Source organism: Varanus komodoensis, unplaced genomic scaffold, assembly GCF_004798865.1.
Source record: "Varanus komodoensis strain SLA01 unplaced genomic scaffold, ASM479886v1 scaffold119, whole genome shotgun sequence".
NCBI classification, from domain to species: Eukaryota; Metazoa; Chordata; class Lepidosauria; order Squamata; family Varanidae; genus Varanus; species Varanus komodoensis.
The window spans coordinates 521,691-539,719 of NW_025335344.1; the positions used below are offsets into that span (position 1 = coordinate 521,691).

Genomic DNA, 18,029 nt, shown 5'->3' on the forward strand with positions numbered 1-18,029 from the left:
TCTAGACAGCATACTAAAAAGCAGAGACATCACCCTGCCAACAAAAGTGCGTATAGTCAAGGCTATGGTTTTCCCAGATGCAATGTATGGCTGTGAAAGCTGGACCATAAGGAAGGCTGAGTGCAAAAGGATTGAGGCCTTTGAATTGTGGTGCTGGAGGAGACGCCTGCGAGTCCCTTGGACCACAAGGCAATCAAAGCGGTCAGTCCTAGAGGAGATCAACCCTGATTGCTCTTTAGAAGGCCAGATCCTGAAGATGAAACTCAAATACTTTGGCCACCTAATGAGAAGGAAGGACTCACTGGAAAAGACTCTGATGCTGGCTGAGAACAACTGAAGGCAAAAGAAGAAGGGGACGGCAGAGGTTGAGGTGGCTGGATGGGGTCACTGGAGAGGTGAGTGTGGGGTTGGGTGTATTTCAGGGGATGGTGGAGGACAGGGAAACCTGGAGGAATATTGCCCATGGGGTTGTGAAGAGTGGGGCCTGACTTTGCGACTGAACAACAACGAAGTCCCACTCAGTTCAATGGGACTCACTCCAAGGTAAATTTATGCTTGGCTGCTACACCCTTTCCCGAGTATAGATCCTACTGAAATGAATGGGCTTTCTTTCTGGGTAGACATCTTTACGGGGTTGCATTCTGAATCCTGTCATGGAAATTGGTTCATTTACTTACACTACAAGTAACAGCATCCCTGGCACTCTTAAAATGCCAGGGAAGAAAATTCTTTTAGATGCACTCTCCTTCAGGTGCCGAAATCAGTAAAGCATTCCCTTTTCTGGCTTCTGCATGAGTATTGCAAAATCAGAGCACGTGCTTTTTTGCAATGTTGCTATTCATTGTGCTGAATAGCGGGGCTGAGGAAGAAGAGCGACCGTATTCGCCTTTTTGGAGTATCTATGGAAAGCGAGGTCTCTGTGGCGCAATCGGTTAGCGCGTTCGGCTGTTAACCGAAAGGTTGGTGGTTCGAGCCCACCCAGGGACGTTCCTTTTCTGCATCTGCCGGGAAATAAATGCTTGCAATTTCCCCGTTCGTTTTCAAGATGGTTTCAAATATAATCTTCTTTATTTTGTCTTTTGCGAGTCTGGAGAAAGCGTTCTGTCGAAAAAAATTCTGTAGTGTTCACTAAAAGCGCTGAGGCAAGACGGAAGAAACCTAATTTAAATTAAGTCGAGATTAAATGTTGGAACAGACCTTGGTTGATTTATTCCTATAATAATTGGCCCGTCAATGAAGTCTTACTTTTAGGCTGTCCGTAAGAAAAGGAATCAACACAATGCAGAGGAATGTTACCTGGCTATATTATTATGGGAATTTTAAACAGCATCACTTCCTTTAAGATGAGCCTTGTTTCGATCGTGGGGGGAATTGTTGATGCCCCTCTTCTGCGATTTTTATGTAGGATATGCTTTTCTCAAGGAGAGGGAGAAAAGCATTGGTCTGGCAGCGGTGGGATTCGAACCCACGTCCCCGAAGAGACTGGAGCCTTAATCCAGCGCCTTAGACCGCTCGGCCACGCTACCCTATATGAGACTCTTCTATAGAGCTGTATCTGTGCGTTGGGGTAGGTTGGCTGCTTCTTTGTTCCAAAGGTAGTAAGAATTAGAATGAAGAGGGAAGTACTTTATTGCCGAAGGAAATTCTTTTAGCACAAATGCGTGGATTGTGGCCTTATAAAAAAGCATGTCTTGGCCACGTTGGGCAAAACACTGAGATACTATTTGAGCAGTTCCAATATAAAAAATGGATTATGTGAAGCAGGATTTCTTTTCTCCGTCCTGAATCTTGTATGCATCACTTTTTGTGGGATGAATTTTAATTCATTCTGTGTATTTTAGTATTATGAGAAGAGAGAAAACACATAGCTCACTTTTCAATTTCCCTGTTAGTCTGTTTTAACAAAAACAACGAAGTGTCTTGGGACACGTTAAAGACTATTTTTTTCTGGCATAAACTGCATATAGTTTGCCAGATACATGAACTGTTACAGAGCATGTCAGAGCTGTGTTAGAATCAATGGTATTCTTAAATAGGATAGAATTGTAAAAGATCAGTGCTCAGAAGTTTCTTATGTAATGGAGTAGAAATTCAAGAAGCTTGAAGAGAATGAATTTGTATCTTCTAAGTTCTAAGAGTTTGTTTTATAAAAGTATAAAGGAAAGTACCTAATTAATGTAAAGAAATATTTTGTGATGCAATGCTGTGGTTAGAATAAGGCAATATAGTTTAATTGAGAGTGAATGTAGGTATACATTTAAGGTGAAGCCCTAAGATGGATGAGAAAGGAAACAGGGCATCTTCATTGGTGCTGCTGTTCTTGTTCAAAGAGCGTATTCCCTTTTATACAAAAGTTGGGATACTGTGGGATACTGTGTACAGTGATTTGGTCACTGCATCTAAGTAAGGGCACTTCAGAATTAGACACAGTGCAAAAAGAGGCAATGAAAATGGTCAAGGAGCAGCTGGGAGAACCCCCAGACAACATCTGGGACAGGTCAGGTTAGGTGAATGAGTGAAGACATGAAAGTGGTGTAAAAAATTATTCATAGTGTCAAAAAAGAGGATAAGGAAATAGGATTTCCTATCTCTCAAAACACTGGAATCCAGTGGGATCATCCCACGAAGCTGATTATTGGGTGATTCAGGAGAGATAAGAGGAAATGCTTCTTTGCAAAACTCTTGGTTCAGTTATGGAATTCACGTCCACGAAATGTTGTGGTGGCCACCAAGGAGAGAAGATAAATTCGTGGCAGATGGAGTTCTTGTCCTGTTCTTGTACCTGTCCTGTTCCGATGGCTAGACCGTTCCATGCTCATTAATGCTTATGCATAGCATGATCAAAACCAGTAAACTCTGTCGCTACAGAATGAATGTTCAGCATGCACAGAACAGTTCATCGAACCCAGTCGGCCCTTGGCGCCTGGACAGACTGGCCTTCAGCCACGTTAGAAGTTTGTCGTGAGGTTCAGAAAATCCACTCTTACTGTGCTAGTCGGGCCTTGATATGCAGCCTTGGGTACAACTTGTAGCTACATAAAATGGCCATTACTGCTTCTAGGATGTACCTCCTTCCCCAGTGTGGCGGGTTGGCTGGGCCAGCCAGTCAACCTCGGCAAGCGGCGCGAGAAAGTTTAAAGAAAGAAAAAAAGACTGCAGTCCAGAAATCAGTTACAAAGCATGCTCGGTTTAGTTGCAGGGGGAGAACAGCAAAAACTTCTTCCCCCAAGGTTTTTTCTTCTTCCCTCTTCTTGCTCTCTTTTCCCCCCCTCACCACCGGCATCTGCTTTTATTACTTCACACTTTTTACCTAGGCATTTGAATACAGCCAATTAGCCATCGTACACAAGCAGCCAACACCTTAATGCTTAGGTTACAAGCCTTATATGGTTACAAGCCTTATATGGTTACATAGGTAAATTACAATACTCTTGGTCTTCGTGTGGTACGTGAGTACAGCATGACCCAGCAATGAATTCCCACACCCCAGCAAAATAATTCCTTATCTTAGTTCACTATGATAGGAAAACATTCATACTCACCCTCTCCTTCAAAGGGCTTAGAACTCCAACTTAAAACAATGGAAATGGAATCTATATTTTATTTAAACAATATTTAAATTTTATTTAATTTTTTAAAATTTAAACAATATTTTAACAACTGTTAATAATATCTATTGGTTTTAATTTTGCAGCCAGGGTGATTCTGGGGTTTTTAATTGTATTATTTTACTATGTATTATGTTTATTTATTTTTTGTGAGCCGTCCCGAGGCTATAAGCAATGGGACGGCATACAAAATTCTAAATAATCAATCAATCAATCAATCAATGAGTAAGTGTTGTGAATACCGGTAGCAGTTAATTCCTTCATCTCTGAATGTTCCCAAGATGTGGGCAAAGAATGTTTCAGACTCATATTTCCAGCCCTTCCTTTCTTGTTGGCTGCACTGTTCCCTTTCTTTTTAAAAATGTAAACGTTTCATTGCTGTAGCATTTGATGTAAGTATAACCGTAATGTGCGTGTTTAATTAATTCGAAAGCAAAAAGCAGTCGCCCAACGTGGGGCTCGAACCCACGACCCTGAGATTAAGAGTCTCATGCTCTACCGACTGAGCTAGCCGGGCTGTGACGAACAACGTTTCTCCTTGTGTTTTTGACGCTATGCTAGCAAAAAAAATTAAAAATATTGAGTGATTCTGGTCTCTTAATAGTAGCACGCAGTTCTTTTCCTCCTCCAAATCTCTCTCTACCCGTTTGGGAAAGACATGCAGGCTCTTTTGCTAACTTTCAGCTCACATACCCTGCAATATGTATTCAGCTTGGAGGTTTCCCCTTCTTTGATCCAACGTGAGGATCGCATTTTAAATTTAAGGCTGATGTCATTGAAGGGCCGTTCTGGGAAGAGCGTTGTTTCCCAAGCCAAGGTTCGTACGAGCAAGAAGAGAAACAAGCGTGTCGGGAGAATCGAAATATCAGATCCGTGTCGAACGAGTGAGCCCCCCCGAGCTGCGTTGCTAGTTATTAGACACGGGGACGGGGAAGGGCTGTGGGGACGCCGAGGCGCAGGAAAAGAGCTCTTGGCAGCGGTGGGATTCGAACCCACGCCTCCGGAGAGACTGGAGCCTAAATCCAGCGCCTTAGACCGCTCGGCCACACTACCTTCACCTGCGCCTGCTTCCTCCGCGGGGCTGGCTATTCAGGCACACGGCGTTTCATCCGGCCGCCCTGCTTCGTGCTGCTTCTGGATTGCCCGTCGTTACATCGGGGAATAAATGGGTGCGGGAGGAGGTTGCAGGATGCGAGTTTACCCTGGAACTCTATTTACTGATTTTTATTTGTTCAGTTTCTGAAATAGAAAAATAGATAGATAGATAGATATAGATAGTTCTTCAGGACAGATAAAAGGGGGGACGATGGTTTTGGTTAAGGGGACATGGTTGAGCATTTTGGCATAGAAGCTTTTTTTTCCCAGTCTAAACTGGCATAGGATAAAGTTCTCTTATTGCAACATAAATGCTTGGTTGTTTTGACGTTACTGATGTTTTGTCGCAGCCTAGGAAATTGGTGGGACTTTATATATGGGAGACTTAGATATGAGACAAAAATCTATGTAAGTATTTTTCTTTGCATTACTTTTGCAAAATGGGGGCAAAAGGTAAAAAGCAACGTCCACCCCAGACGAGCTAGACTTTGCTGCATGTCACAGTTTCCAGACAGATTAAAAAGTGCCTGCTTCAAGGACTAACTCAACCGTTCTCAACCTTGTTTCCCCAGTTTGGACGATGGGTCCCATCATCCCCTGCCGGCATGACCAGCAGTCTTAGATGCAGGAGTTGTCATTGAGAAACATCTGGGGGATCGAGGGATTGTCTACTCATAGTCTTTCTTAGAGTAGACCCATTTAAAGAAGTGGGATTTAGGTCATGACTAAGTTGCCATGTTTGTTCATTTGTCCTGTTAGTTCATGACTAACTTGTCCTGGATCTACTCTAAACAGGACTAACAACTCAGTGTTTTGAAAGGTTGGCCTTATGTCAGAGTTCTCCACCCTGGTGCACTCGAAATGTTTGAGACTACAGCTCCCATCATTCTTCACCATAGGCCATATGAGTGGGGGGCTGATTGGTTATGAGTCTTGGGTTGGTTACCCAAGACTGGGAAAGCTTCTTTATCCTACAGCTGAGTTCTCATTGAGATGGTAAAACAGACCTTCTTTGAAGCATTTCAGGTTCAGGATCTTCTGATGGGACAAGTCCATGCATAAGATATTCCTTTCACACAGAATACTAGCACAGAGAGATAAAAACTAGGTTAGAACGCTTTTCCTTTCTGGACTACTGGTTTTCTAATCTAAAGGAACTGCTTTTATATGGAGGATCATTCCATCTGGGTGTCTTCAACCACAAACAGAAGTAATACAACCCAGTTTACCGTCTCTGTGATCAGCAAGCCTTCATTACGTCCTTTATCTCTTTTGTCAGCAGCATCCAAAATGACTGTTGCTGAGAACTAGAACAATACAGAACTAATCACATGTAACAGATGATCTGTTCACTGGGACTGGTGCCTGTCCACAGCCCCTGCCATTCCCTGAGTGGATTGCCATTATCTAAATGTGCCACAGCTGTGGCATGCATGGTTTGTTAAATACAAACAACCCGTGAAGAAAACTCCTGGCCTGTTGTTGGGTTGGAAACTGCATTGTTCGCAATGGTTTGTTACATCAGCCGGGTGCAGAAAGCTCTGTAATCTTCATTTCAACAGCAGCCCGTACTGCCTGAACCTACTGGGTATATTTACCCATTGCAAATTTTGATCAATGCTTCAGCACCAAACTTATCAAGCCCATGAAAAGATGCATTTATCTGTAACAAGCACTTTTATCTGGCTGGAGCAGATCACATAGAATTGTTTATTTCTTGCAGGCTTGTAATTTTAAAAGACATGACCTAAAAGGGAAAAGGGATGGGAAGGGCAGAGGAAATTCCTTCCAGGGTTGCTGGGAAACAGAGAAAGAGCCATCAAATTCAGAGAGAGGATCATCTCTGTCCACAAAATTCCCTCATTAAGTGCAGAGTTTGAAAGCTCGTGTTTGCCTGAATCATAGAAACACAGAACACCGGAGCTGGAAGGGACCAAGAAGGACTTTGGGTCAACCCCCTGCTGAGCGCTGGACACTGAGTTAAAACCATCCCTCCCACATGGCTGCCCACCTCCCTGGTCACTGGTTCCACTTCCTATAGCTTCAGGAGTCAGGAATTTCTTCCCAATGGCCAGCCGGAACCAGCTTCCTGTAACTTCAGCCTGTTGTTCCATGTCCTGCACTCCAGGATGATCAATAAGACATCTTGCCCTTCCTCTTTGTGACAGCCTTTGAAGAACTCGTGGCGTGCTGTCCTATCTCCCCTCAGCCTTCTCTTCTCGAGGCGAACCATCCCCAGTTCTTTCAATCTCTCCCCAGGGCTTCGCTTCCAGTCCTGGGATTATCCTTGCTGCCCTCCCTCCTCTGAACACTTCCCAGCTTGTCTGCATCTTTCTTAAACTGTGGTGGTCAGAACAGGATGCGGTACTCCATATGAGGCCTAGCCAATGCGACGCTAAAGGGGAACTACGTAGAGCATCATATGACTAGGAATTGATACTTTTATTAATGCAGCTTAAAATAGTATTTATTTTATTTTATTTGTTTGGAGTTTTTGTATGCCGTTCCATTCGCGTGAGCCTCGGGACGGCTTCCATACAATAAATAAACAATCCATATACATAGTGCATATAAAATCCAGATTCATCCTGGCTGTAAAATTAAAAGCAATAAATAATATTAAAAGTTGTTAAAATATTGTTTAAATAAAAAGGTCTTGGCCTGGCGCTCTCTTGCTCTTTTTGCAGCCACATCACCTTGTTGATTCACATACAGCTTCTGATCTACAACAATTCCAAGACCCTTTTTGCTTTTCATATAGTTGAGCCAAGTATCCCCCATCTTGTGATTATGCTTTTGGTTTCTTTTTCCTACGTGTGGAATTCGACATTTGCCCCTATTAAATTTCATTCGGTTATTCTCAGTCTTACCGCGTGATCTGCCCATCATAAAAGCAGCACAGTAAACTCCTCCATCTTTGCTGTGACCAGTACAAATCACCTGGTGAAGAGTATTTCATTAAGCATTTTATGCCATGGATATTTTTGCAAACAAAAAGGAAACAGAGTGGCTTAAAGTCAGTACTGAGGATGATTTGACAAAAGAGTTGATGTCTTCAAATCTAGGGATTTAAGCACATCAACCGTAATTTGTTGTAAAATGATATTTTTGCCAGGCTGATGAGTGGAAAAACGTGTCCTAACTAACACATCCTCCTATAATAATTAACTGGTGAGAGGAGGGGAAAGAGTGAACATTTGTGGATAACATAGTGTCAAAACTGAACCTTCGCCTGAACAGGGACTTGAACCCTGGACCCTCAGATTAAAAGTCTGATGCTCTACCGACTGAGCTATCCAGGCCCACAGGATCTCTCTCTAGAGATACAAGTGTAATACTAAATTGCTTCTGCACCAAATTTGGTCATTTTGATATCCTTTCAAGTGGTAACTCAATTTTCACACAACCATAATGCTGGTCAATAGAGTCAGTTCACTCACATGAGTGAGAGTCATCTAAGGGGTGAAACTCAGTACCAAAATAATCTAGGCCACAGGCATCCCCAAATGCACTAATTAGCATGTGTTAATTGGCATATTCTCTGAAAGCAGCCTATTTCCTAAGGACACCCTTATTTGTGAAAAGGGCTGTATGGAAGGGGAAAGAAGGGTATTTAATTTCAGAAAGAACCTTCAGGCAGGAAAATTCAAGATGCAGGTTATTGTGGACAACAGGCTAAGTAGGAGCCAACGATGTGATGCAGCTGCAAAAAGGGGAAATGCTACTTTGGGATGCATTGTTGTTGTTAGTTGTGAAGTCGTGTCCGACCCATCGCGACCCCATGGACAGCATCCCTCCAGGCCTTCCTGTCCTCCACCATCCCCGGGAGTCCACCTAAGCTCACGCCAACTGCCCCAGTGACCCCATCCAGCCACCTCAATCTCTGCCATCCCCTTCTTCTTTTGCCATCTATTGTTCCCAGCATTAGGCTCTTCTCCAGGGAGTCCTTCCTTCTCATTTGGTGGCCAAAGTATTTGAGTTTCATCTTCAGAATCTGGCCTTCCAAAGAGCAGTCAGGGTTGATCTCCTCTAGGACTGACCAGTTTGATCACCTTGTGGTCCAAGGGACTCGCAGGAGTCTCCTCCAGCACCACAATTCAAAGGCCTCAATTCGTCGGCACTCAGCCTTTCTTATGGTCCAACTTTCACAGCCATACATTGCAACTGGGAAAACCATATCCTTGACTACACACACTTTTGTCAGCAGGGTGATGTCTCTGCTTTTTAGTATGCTTTCTAGATTTGCCATAGCTTTCCTCCCCAGGAGCAAGCGTCTTTTAATTTCTTGGCTGCAGTCCCCATCTGTGGTGATCTTGGAGCCCAGGAAAATAATAGAAGTATTATTTCCAAATCATGAGAAGTAGTAGTTCCCCTATATTCCCCACTAGTCAGACCTCAACTGGGATACTCTGGGAATTCTGGGTACCAAGATTTAAGAAAGATGCAAAAATTTAGAAAGGGTCCAGGGGAGGGCAATAAAAATGATCCAGGGTTTGGAAACACTGCCCCATGAGGAGGGAATGAGAGAACTGGGCCTGTTCAGCCTTGAGAAGAGAAGACTGAGGGGGACATGATATCCCTCTAGAAGTACCTTCAAGGCTGTCACAAAGAGGAAGGTCAAGATCTCTTCTTGTTGATGCCAGAGTGTAGGACACGGAATAATCAAGTCAAGTTGCTAGATATCAGGAAAGGTTCCCTCACTGTCAGAGCAATACGACAGTGGAACTGCTTGCCTAGAGAGGTGGTGGGCTGTCCCGCACTAGAGACATTTGAGCAGAAGCTGGCCCATCATCTGAGTGGGATGGTGCAAACTGGTGTCCTGCAAGAGCAGCGGCTTGGACCCAATGGCCCACTTGACCCCTTCTAACTCCACTACTCTGTGATCCAAGGTCTGGGGCAAGAGACAGTGAATTCCTTATGGGTCAAAAGCCAGCTAATTCCATGGCAATCTTATGCAACAGGGATCTCCAGGTCTCCAGCTCTTGTAGTTCATATCCTAACTCCCCTTCTGGTCCATCAAGCGGTCAAGTGGATCTAGCAGAGGCTGTGGAAATGGCATCATCTAAGTGCCAAATGAGTGGCTTCAAAAGAAAGTGAGCCAATTCTCAAGGCCCATCCGTGTCAGGCAGGGCTTTAATATTTTTTTGAAGTGGATCTCTGTTTGCATTTTCCAGGTAGATGATTGACACTTGGGTGAAAGCCGAGTGCACAGGTTTGATTGCAGTCAGAACCCCTCCGGTTTGCATTCTAGCTGTGGCTCACTGTACCTTTTCAATCCATGAATCATATCCAGGTTTTTTTTTAAATGTTCAGGAGGGGGTACCATAGCTTAGTTGGTCAAAGCACCTGTCTAGTAAACAGGAGATCCTGGGTTCAAATCCCAGTGGTACCTGTTTCTTTTCTGATTAAAACTTTTCCTATGGTCGGGAAAGGAAAAGCCATAGATACAACAGCACAGAAAGAATAGAGACAGACCAGAGAATAAAAGCCACAACATAATTACACATACAATGAAGAGCCAGGAAGGGGAAGCTAAGGTATAAAGATAGGAAAGATCTTTTGATAACATTTGTGAAGTAGGGCTATACGGAAACACAGTTATTTAAATAAATGTAATGTATAAAAAGGAAGTGCAGATAATCTTTTATGCAGATGGAATGAGAGAGATGGAATAACTTCTGAGTGCTGGTACATGGAAGATGTTGATGTTGATGATTTTCAAGGCAATCAGATTCAAACTGTATCATCTTGATTCTTCAATGAACACTCACCGCCTGCTAGCAAATGGCCAGAAAGACAGTTCCGTGCCTCAGTCTCTTTGGATAACTGGGACTTGAATGACAAACTCTATTTCAGTGAAGCATGTGACGTGCAATCTAAGGAAAAACGAACAGTGCATCTAAAGATAAGGTCCACGATCCTTTCCTCACAGGAGTGCCCATATTGCAACAGGTTCGGTGGAAGGGACTTCCAGATTAGATGGCAGAACTTCCGGGTATATTTTAGGCAGGGAGCCAATTACCCAGGAAATCAAAGACTGAGGCTTTTGAACAGCCGTGCAGTGTTGATCTGTGCTCAAAACTGTATTTAAAAGAACAGAGAAAGACAGACAAGAACAGAGACAAAAAAAGATGCTCTTTCTGAACTTGGCACGAAAAGAAGCACATCTCCCCGTCGGGGAATCGAACCCCGGTCTCCCGCGTGACAGGCGGGGATACTTACCACTATACTAACGAGGAACTGCACAGGTGAAGCTCTTTGACACGAGCACTAATAACCGAGGCTACTCCTATCTTGCAAAATCTTAACCCTGCAACTGAAGCAAAGATAGTTGTGTTGACCCATGTAAAATTCCGTCAACTATAGGGTTTTTAAAATATTTATCGGTTGGATGCATAAAGGATTTGCCCTACCATGGTTTCTGGACTCTTATGACGATTTTAAAATATTCCCATCCTTGTCCACCCCTACCTTACTGAAGGACAAAGTGATCCTAAACGATACTGGGAGTAACGTGAGTCTGTAAAAGTCTGAAATTCAGCAGGAGTATGGTTTGGCTTTCAGGAAGAGAAACCAAGTGGATACAGTAGACTGAACAACAAATTGCATGAACCCACCTCTGCATGCAAATTCCTTCCTACCTTCGACCTTAACTCATAGCACATTTCCCCCAACAGCAAATTAATTATCTGTTAGGAAGGGAGCTGGAGAACAGATGTTAAAAACAGATTATTTTAATAGTCACCATCGAACAAGACTGTATTAGGGTGGGAGGGAAAAAAGGGTTGCGTTGGCCGGGAATCGAACCCGGGTCAACTGCTTGGAAGGCAGCTATGCTCACCACTATACCACCAACGCCCTCTGCGGAGTCGGTCTGCAAATTCCACGTGCTATGAACCCGGTTTTCCCCATTCGGGAGCAATCTGCAGAAGCGAGATGGTAAATCCTCCTACTAGAATATTTTCTGTACACAGATTTCATACTTTTCTCCCTTCATTTCTTTTGCTTTTCAATTTAAGTAAAAGAGCAAACTGCTCGGCGTGAGAAAAAAAATCTCCTGGACACAGAAGAGAATTTTTACAAATTGGGAACCCAAACTATCAGAGCTAAACAAAATAAGTTGTTAAAAAAAAACCCGCACGTAGTCGGCAGGATTCGAACCTGCGCGGGGAGACCCCAATGGATTTCTAGTCCATCGCCTTAACCACTCGGCCACGACTACGGAGCAGAAAGCACATTTATAATATTTCCTGTCAAGGAAAAAGCTAAGATTTCCACCTGCCTTTTCCACGCTGAAGTCAGTTAAACTAAATTTTTGAGTTTCAGAGCATTGCTTCTGTCGCCTCGAGGTGAGGAAACAACAGATACCTCTGGCCAGACAGGTAAAAGCAGGGGAAGGCCCGCCTCTGCCACGATGGCGATAGGAATGGGCCGAGGGAGGAGAGCTAGGGCAAGCACTTTAATGTGCAAAGTGGCCCATTGAAATCAATGGGACTGAAGCTAGTCATGGCTGACCTAATCCCCATTCAATTCAATGGTCTTCCTCTGGAGTATGGCTGAGTCTACATCCAACCAATGATTTTCCCAGCCGAGTTATTCTGTCCACTTCACATTGTTCCGTGTCCAGTTTCAAGAGGATACAAGAATGAAACTAGGTACTGAAGTTAAGGCCTCTGATGTAGTATAAAACACTCTTGATGGTTAAACCAAGCTCTTCTCTCATCGTCAGGATGGCCGAGCGGTCTAAGGCGCTGCGTTCAGGTCGCAGTCTCCCCTGGAGGCGTGGGTTCGAATCCCACTTCTGACAAGTAGTATTTTAAATATTATATCCCATTTATTGCTTGAGGAAAAGTGGATCTTGATCGAGGTCCCCATTCTTCCCTAAAAACCCGCTCTGTAACCCTAAAAGAATATTCGATGTTCTGAAGCTATTCCACCATGGCTCCGATAGGTGGCGCTATAGTTGCTTTCCAAGCTAAGCCGTAAGACGAAACACTGTTCTGTGTAACTCGAAACGTTACTTCACGCATTTGAGGCAGGAATTCCTCCAACTCCGAATCCTTCTCATTTGTACTCTGCTGCCAGTTCTGTGCGTGGGACAGTAAGAACCACTGGACGAGTGGAGGAGATGCGCCCTCCCCACCACTTTCCAGACAATATTTGCAGTTCATTAAAACAGTAAACAAAAATTCTTGCTGAATGCGATGCACACGTTCCTTTCATAAATGCGTGGCTTTAACTCTAGATGTTAAAGGCAGGATGGATTTCAACCGTACGAGTGAGTGGTGTCGCCCTCGCTCCTCCAGTGCGCGAGCGCCTTCCAAAATATTTCTGATAGAGGAGCAGCAAAAATTCGAAAGTTCATATTCTTAACTACCGAGTAGTTCTCAGCGTACTTTTTTTGTTTTGCAACTGCACCAAATATGTGTGCTGTAGAGTAAAATACGCCTCGTTACACGGAAATATTTGGATCGTTTAGACGGAAGCTTCCGAAATGTTTGGAGAGTCGCACAAGGGAAACCCTGTGGAGGGCTTCTGAGCGGCAGCTCCAGTGGCGCAATCGGTTAGCGCGCGGTACTTATACAGCAGTACTTGCCGAAGCAATGCCGAGGTTGTGAGTTCGAGCCTCACCTGGAGCACTTATTTTGCTCCCCAAATGGAGGCCATTCCTCGGGGGGAGATCGCCATGCGTCCCTACGCGCCCACGATCGACGTTTTCATTCATTGATAATCGGCGAGCATCCTTAAGATTGGACGTTGCCCGTGGACCAAAGGACTTTAGGAAAGCAATTAAAACAGAGTGCAGCGTGTATAGACTGAACTGCGATGCCGCATCCCTTTATAACTTGGGCTGTAGGAGAGGAAGTTTGGAGGAAATGTATTGTGTCGACTCGAGCAGAGAAGGCGTGCTTTGAGGAAAGTTGGAGAAACTTCGTCGTAAATTATCCAGACGCAGGGAAAGCCTTGGTTGATGGCGCCACCGTGTGGAAGTTCTGAAACACGGTTTCTCCGGCAGAGAAGTAGCATAAAGATCGTTAGCACGCACTCAGAACCGTGCAGCGTTGGTGGTATAGTGGTGAGCATAGCTGCCTTCCAAGCAGTTGACCCGGGTTCGATTCCCGGCCAACGCAAGAAACTTTTTTCCTCCCACGCCACATTTTCAGTCCTTTATTTTGTTTGCGCTGCAAAATAGGCATATTTTGATATTTGCTTTGGCTCCTTCACATTAAAAGAAATTTGCAAAAGCAAAGCATTCACTTAGCTACAAGCCAAGGACCATTGTTTTAAACAAAGGGGCACTTCATTTCGTTAATCAAAGCCCTGAGATGAATGCCTTTTACTTAAGCATTTATTTGTGTATATATTCATTTCTTTTACTGAATTTTTAAAACCACCCAATAGCCAAAGTTCTCCAGACAGGGGATAGATTGAAAACATTAAAAACAAGCATCAGTCAGAACAGAAAAACAGATGAAAGCAAGATAGAACAAGTCAAATAAAAGCAAAAGCAAACAGCCAAATTCCAAGATAAAATCAACAGCACTAGATACAGTTCCTAAAATGCCCAGAACATGAAAAGAACTTCACTTAAATCAGAAAAGAACTGAATGGAGACACCAGGCAGGCATTCTTGGGAAGGATATTCCAAGACTGGGTACCACCAGTATAAAAGACACTGTTTCCTGGAGTTGCCCACTTCATCTCATTTAGCAGGAACATGTGAGAAGGACAGGATACGACTCTGGTTATCTAATTAAGTGAGGAGATATTACTTTTGCTAACGCGGCCTCAAGCCATGTAGTGCTACAACTTAGAACAGAGACCAGAAGTGCTACAGAAAGACCTTTCTGAGAGTCAGAATAATTTTCTAATGGCACTAAAATGTACTTGCACACCACCTTGTGAGCAGGTATTCCCAAAGTGCATCATGCCACCCTCAGAAATGTGGCGCTAATGCTTTAGAAATGCTGGGCTGTCTCTCAGAGGTGACTATAGTAAATTCTCTCTGAATGTTGTTACTGAGTGTTCTCTTCAGTTGGTCAGACAAGGGATAAAGAGGGAAGGCGAAGGGAATGTTTGTGCGAGGCAAGGCTCAAAGTCCCCAAAAATGCAAAGGGAAAGTACATTGCATTGTCGGCAGGCCTCCTGACCAACCCAAGAAACACTTTACTCTGATACTGTGTGTGACACGGCACTGTCACTTTAAGAAATTCAGCCTAGTCTGGTGTAAGCTAAAGCTTGGAAAATTTGCAGGGACTGGCTGCATGGAAAAATGTTTGGCAGCAAACAATCATGCAGTGTGTATATTTAGACATGTATCCAGGAGAGAGTTAGCAAAAGGAATTACGGTGCCATCCTACGCAAGTCTGGACAGAAAAAACCTCCCAGCATGATCCTGCCCACTTCGCTGAAAGTTGTATAAACAAGGATCTTGCCCTTAAACATCTCTGGGCAGACTCCTTCCTTATTAGATTGGCCAGAGTAATGGAAAACTAAGCATTTGTACAAAGCATCGCATACCCTCAAGGCAGGTACTCCTTAATTACCAAGTACAGTGATCCTCAAACACTACACTCTTTCAACACTACAGTCTTAATTACATGTGATTAAGATTTAGAAAGAAAATGCTTGATTCCAGTGCTGTTCCTGGCTTGCCTCGCAGGCTAAATCTAGCTCATTTTTCTTATTTGGTTTTCTCTCTTGCGTGATTGGCATGTGTAGGCTTGCTCATTATAGAGGCACTGATTCATCCCATCTTGAAGTGCATATGATGCTTATTATCTAAGCAGCTAATTTTTAAAACATGGCTGAGAGAGAGGGAGAAGGGAGAAGATGGCTATCTTTCTAACAAATCTGCTGAGATTCACTATGACCTGCTGATAAAAATTATTTAGGTATTTAAAAACCTTGGAAAAGTCCAAGGTTTGGAGTCCAGGCACTTCACCTGGAAGCTTGTGGAGCCTTGGGGAATTTAATCACCTCTCAGTTGCATCTCACCTTGAGCCAGGGACACTTCATTTCCAATCCGAGGCCAAGTGATGCTGACAGGCATTGGTGTGGGAAACTCAAGCAAGGTGGTAGGCACCATAATCAGCACATTATATTCTCCAAGGGTACTCATCAGCTCGATGAAATCTGAACCGAGACCGCCGAGAAGTCAAAAGGGCCAAAGCCCCAGACGCAAGTGGTGAACTGGAGATGAATGGTAAGGAGACCCAACCCTAACAAGGGACAACCACAGTCCTCCCCACCAGGGTGAAGTAGTTTTCTGTCCAGGTGAGAGTCCCCCCCCCCATCCCCCCCCATCCCCATCCCCAGACAGGTCTGCTTAAGCCATCTTCCTAAGCAGCATTCTTGTGAATATTTACAATTTACAAAACATTGAATATTTGTAAACATTTGTGAGCTCCCTGTTACCTCCCTGGCCTGTCCAGCCAACACACCCAGAGCTTCCTCTTCCTACTGCGTACAGACAGCACCCCTGGGAAAAAACCCTGAATGAAAAAGCAGGAAGAGGGAAGTGTATGGAAATTGCCAGTACAGAGGATACCTTTCCGCAGGAAATGCTGCACTGACATTTCTTAGCCAGTCTTGTTCTGAGCGGTGCTACATTTGTCCGTGAAAGACCCTCCCGTTGACTTCTGAGCAGCACCGTCTTTCCGTTCCATCTAAGGGCAAGGAAAACAAAAGTCTCAAAGCAGGCATGTAGCCATGTGCTGGATCAGGCCAAAGGCCACCCAGCCCATCGTCCTGTGTGCACAGTGGTCCATTGGCAGCACACGACCACAACCCACCACCATTTCACAAAATAGTGTGCAGGCTTTTGAGTTCTACAGAAGTCCTCATCAAATTAGAGGATTCCCAAAGAAGAAAGGGAGCAGGGAAAGGCTGGTCCTCTTGAACCCCTCAAGTTGGCATTGAGAAATTGCCTTTAAGGGGCATGTGGGAAGAGACAGCAGACTTTCAAACTGGACATTCAGCTTCACCTCCGTGATAGTTCCAGGTTGTACCCAGGATTGCCTGCACGGTTCTTGGGATGAAGAGTCAGACGATGGTCAGTCTTACCTCAAAGGAGCCAAGCCACGTGGGGTTCAGAGAACCGACTGGCTGGAAAGATACTTTCACATTAAAACTTTGTGCAGAAAAGCTGGAAGAGGCTGCTTAAGTAAAAACACTGTTGTTTTGCAAGAGCTCCTTGCTGGGATTGTTAGAGCTGTTTGGGGATGAATGATGGGAATGAAAAGAAGTCAGATGGGACACCAAAATTGGAAGCAGCATCTCTCCTAGAACTGTTACTTACTCGCAGAACTGCCTGTTGGAAAAGCCTGCCATGCTGAGGTGTTATTTTAGGGTTAAATATGCATACATCCCAAGCTGCATCGCTTTCCTTTGAAAGAGCCTTTCCAACGCCGAAGTGTACAAGCTGAGAAGTGTTTGTCTGGGGAGCGAGACGGGAACAAAAACAACTTTGTGGCCCGTACGGGGATCGAACCCGCGACCTTGGCGTTATTAGCACCACGCTCTAACCAACTGAGCTAACCGGCCCGCTTGGAATAACGCCGGCTGTTTTGTTGTGGAAAGATGGGATCAAATGCGCACCGTGTTGGGAAGAATACCGTAAGATGGCGCCCGCATACAGCGAATGCAGCGTTTTAGCTGCGTGATTACAGCAAGAATCCGAAACTGCGTAGAATTCTTCCGGCAAAATAAAGTAATTGAATATCGTGCAGGGATAACCGCCTCCACTGACTGGGGCCGGCTGCAGTCCAACTCCATACACGTACGCAAGATATTCGTGTACGCAAGAAACAGCATGTGGTTTTTGCCCGCCCAGCCTTATGCAACCACTTGGGGTAGAACGAACACGTATTTTAACGAACACGTGTGCAATGTCACGTGTGACTTAGCAGAACCTAGGACTCCCACAGCCTCCCCCTCCGCTGTATTTAGCATTAAACAAAGTCGAAGAGCCGGCGAGTAACAGCCTCCTTTCCTCAGCAGGCCACGAAGACTAAACCGGCAGGTGGTAGTCCTCCTTCGACCAGCCCGTTAGTTGCGCCTAAGTTAAGTGCGCCCAACCCAAAGCCCGCACCTCACTTCTAATTGCAAGCGACACGGGGAGGGGGGCAACGGTGCCAGCTGCTCGCTCAACCTGTGCCAGAAGGCACTGCAATCAGAAACCTCGCGGCCGTTTCTGCCACATTTATTTCTAGAAGGCCTGAAAGCCGAGCCGTTAGAACTTATGCACAGAAGTGATCGCTCTTTTGGAGAGGATGTGGGTGGCTCTTAAAAGAGCCTTTGGGTCGATTATTGGGCAGCGCCGAA

The 18,029-nt window shown here is 44.6% G+C and overlaps 13 non-coding genes across 13 annotated transcripts; 5 read left to right on the forward strand and 8 right to left on the reverse strand.

Moving 5' to 3' along the window:
* The first annotated feature begins 913 nt into the window (after window positions 1-913).
* On the forward strand, window positions 914-987 carry TRNAN-GUU. Its single transcript has one exon. It is a non-coding gene; the product is annotated as a tRNA-Asn (tRNA).
* A 457-nt stretch (window positions 988-1,444) lies between these two features.
* On the reverse strand, window positions 1,445-1,526 carry TRNAL-AAG. The gene has a single exon. It is a non-coding gene; the product is annotated as a tRNA-Leu (tRNA).
* A 2,526-nt stretch (window positions 1,527-4,052) lies between these two features.
* Window positions 4,053-4,125, reverse strand: TRNAK-CUU. The gene has a single exon. It is a non-coding gene; the product is annotated as a tRNA-Lys (tRNA).
* A 454-nt stretch (window positions 4,126-4,579) lies between these two features.
* TRNAL-UAG lies at window positions 4,580-4,661 on the reverse strand. Its single transcript has one exon. It is a non-coding gene; the product is annotated as a tRNA-Leu (tRNA).
* Window positions 4,662-7,932: 3,271 nt separating this feature from the next.
* On the reverse strand, window positions 7,933-8,005 carry TRNAK-UUU. Its single transcript has one exon. It is a non-coding gene; the product is annotated as a tRNA-Lys (tRNA).
* Window positions 8,006-10,021: 2,016 nt separating this feature from the next.
* On the forward strand, window positions 10,022-10,095 carry TRNAT-AGU. The gene has a single exon. It is a non-coding gene; the product is annotated as a tRNA-Thr (tRNA).
* A 775-nt stretch (window positions 10,096-10,870) lies between these two features.
* Window positions 10,871-10,942, reverse strand: TRNAD-GUC. Its single transcript has one exon. It is a non-coding gene; the product is annotated as a tRNA-Asp (tRNA).
* Window positions 10,943-11,489: 547 nt separating this feature from the next.
* Window positions 11,490-11,561, reverse strand: TRNAG-UCC. The gene has a single exon. It is a non-coding gene; the product is annotated as a tRNA-Gly (tRNA).
* Window positions 11,562-11,843: 282 nt separating this feature from the next.
* TRNAS-AGA lies at window positions 11,844-11,925 on the reverse strand. Its single transcript has one exon. It is a non-coding gene; the product is annotated as a tRNA-Ser (tRNA).
* A 502-nt stretch (window positions 11,926-12,427) lies between these two features.
* On the forward strand, window positions 12,428-12,510 carry TRNAL-CAG. Its single transcript has one exon. It is a non-coding gene; the product is annotated as a tRNA-Leu (tRNA).
* Window positions 12,511-13,248: 738 nt separating this feature from the next.
* On the forward strand, window positions 13,249-13,342 carry TRNAI-UAU. The gene is made up of 2 exons: window positions 13,249-13,286; window positions 13,307-13,342. It is a non-coding gene; the product is annotated as a tRNA-Ile (tRNA).
* Window positions 13,343-13,762: 420 nt separating this feature from the next.
* Window positions 13,763-13,834, forward strand: TRNAG-UCC. Its single transcript has one exon. It is a non-coding gene; the product is annotated as a tRNA-Gly (tRNA).
* Window positions 13,835-17,175: 3,341 nt separating this feature from the next.
* On the reverse strand, window positions 17,176-17,249 carry TRNAI-AAU. Its single transcript has one exon. It is a non-coding gene; the product is annotated as a tRNA-Ile (tRNA).
* Window positions 17,250-18,029: the final 780 nt, after the last annotated feature.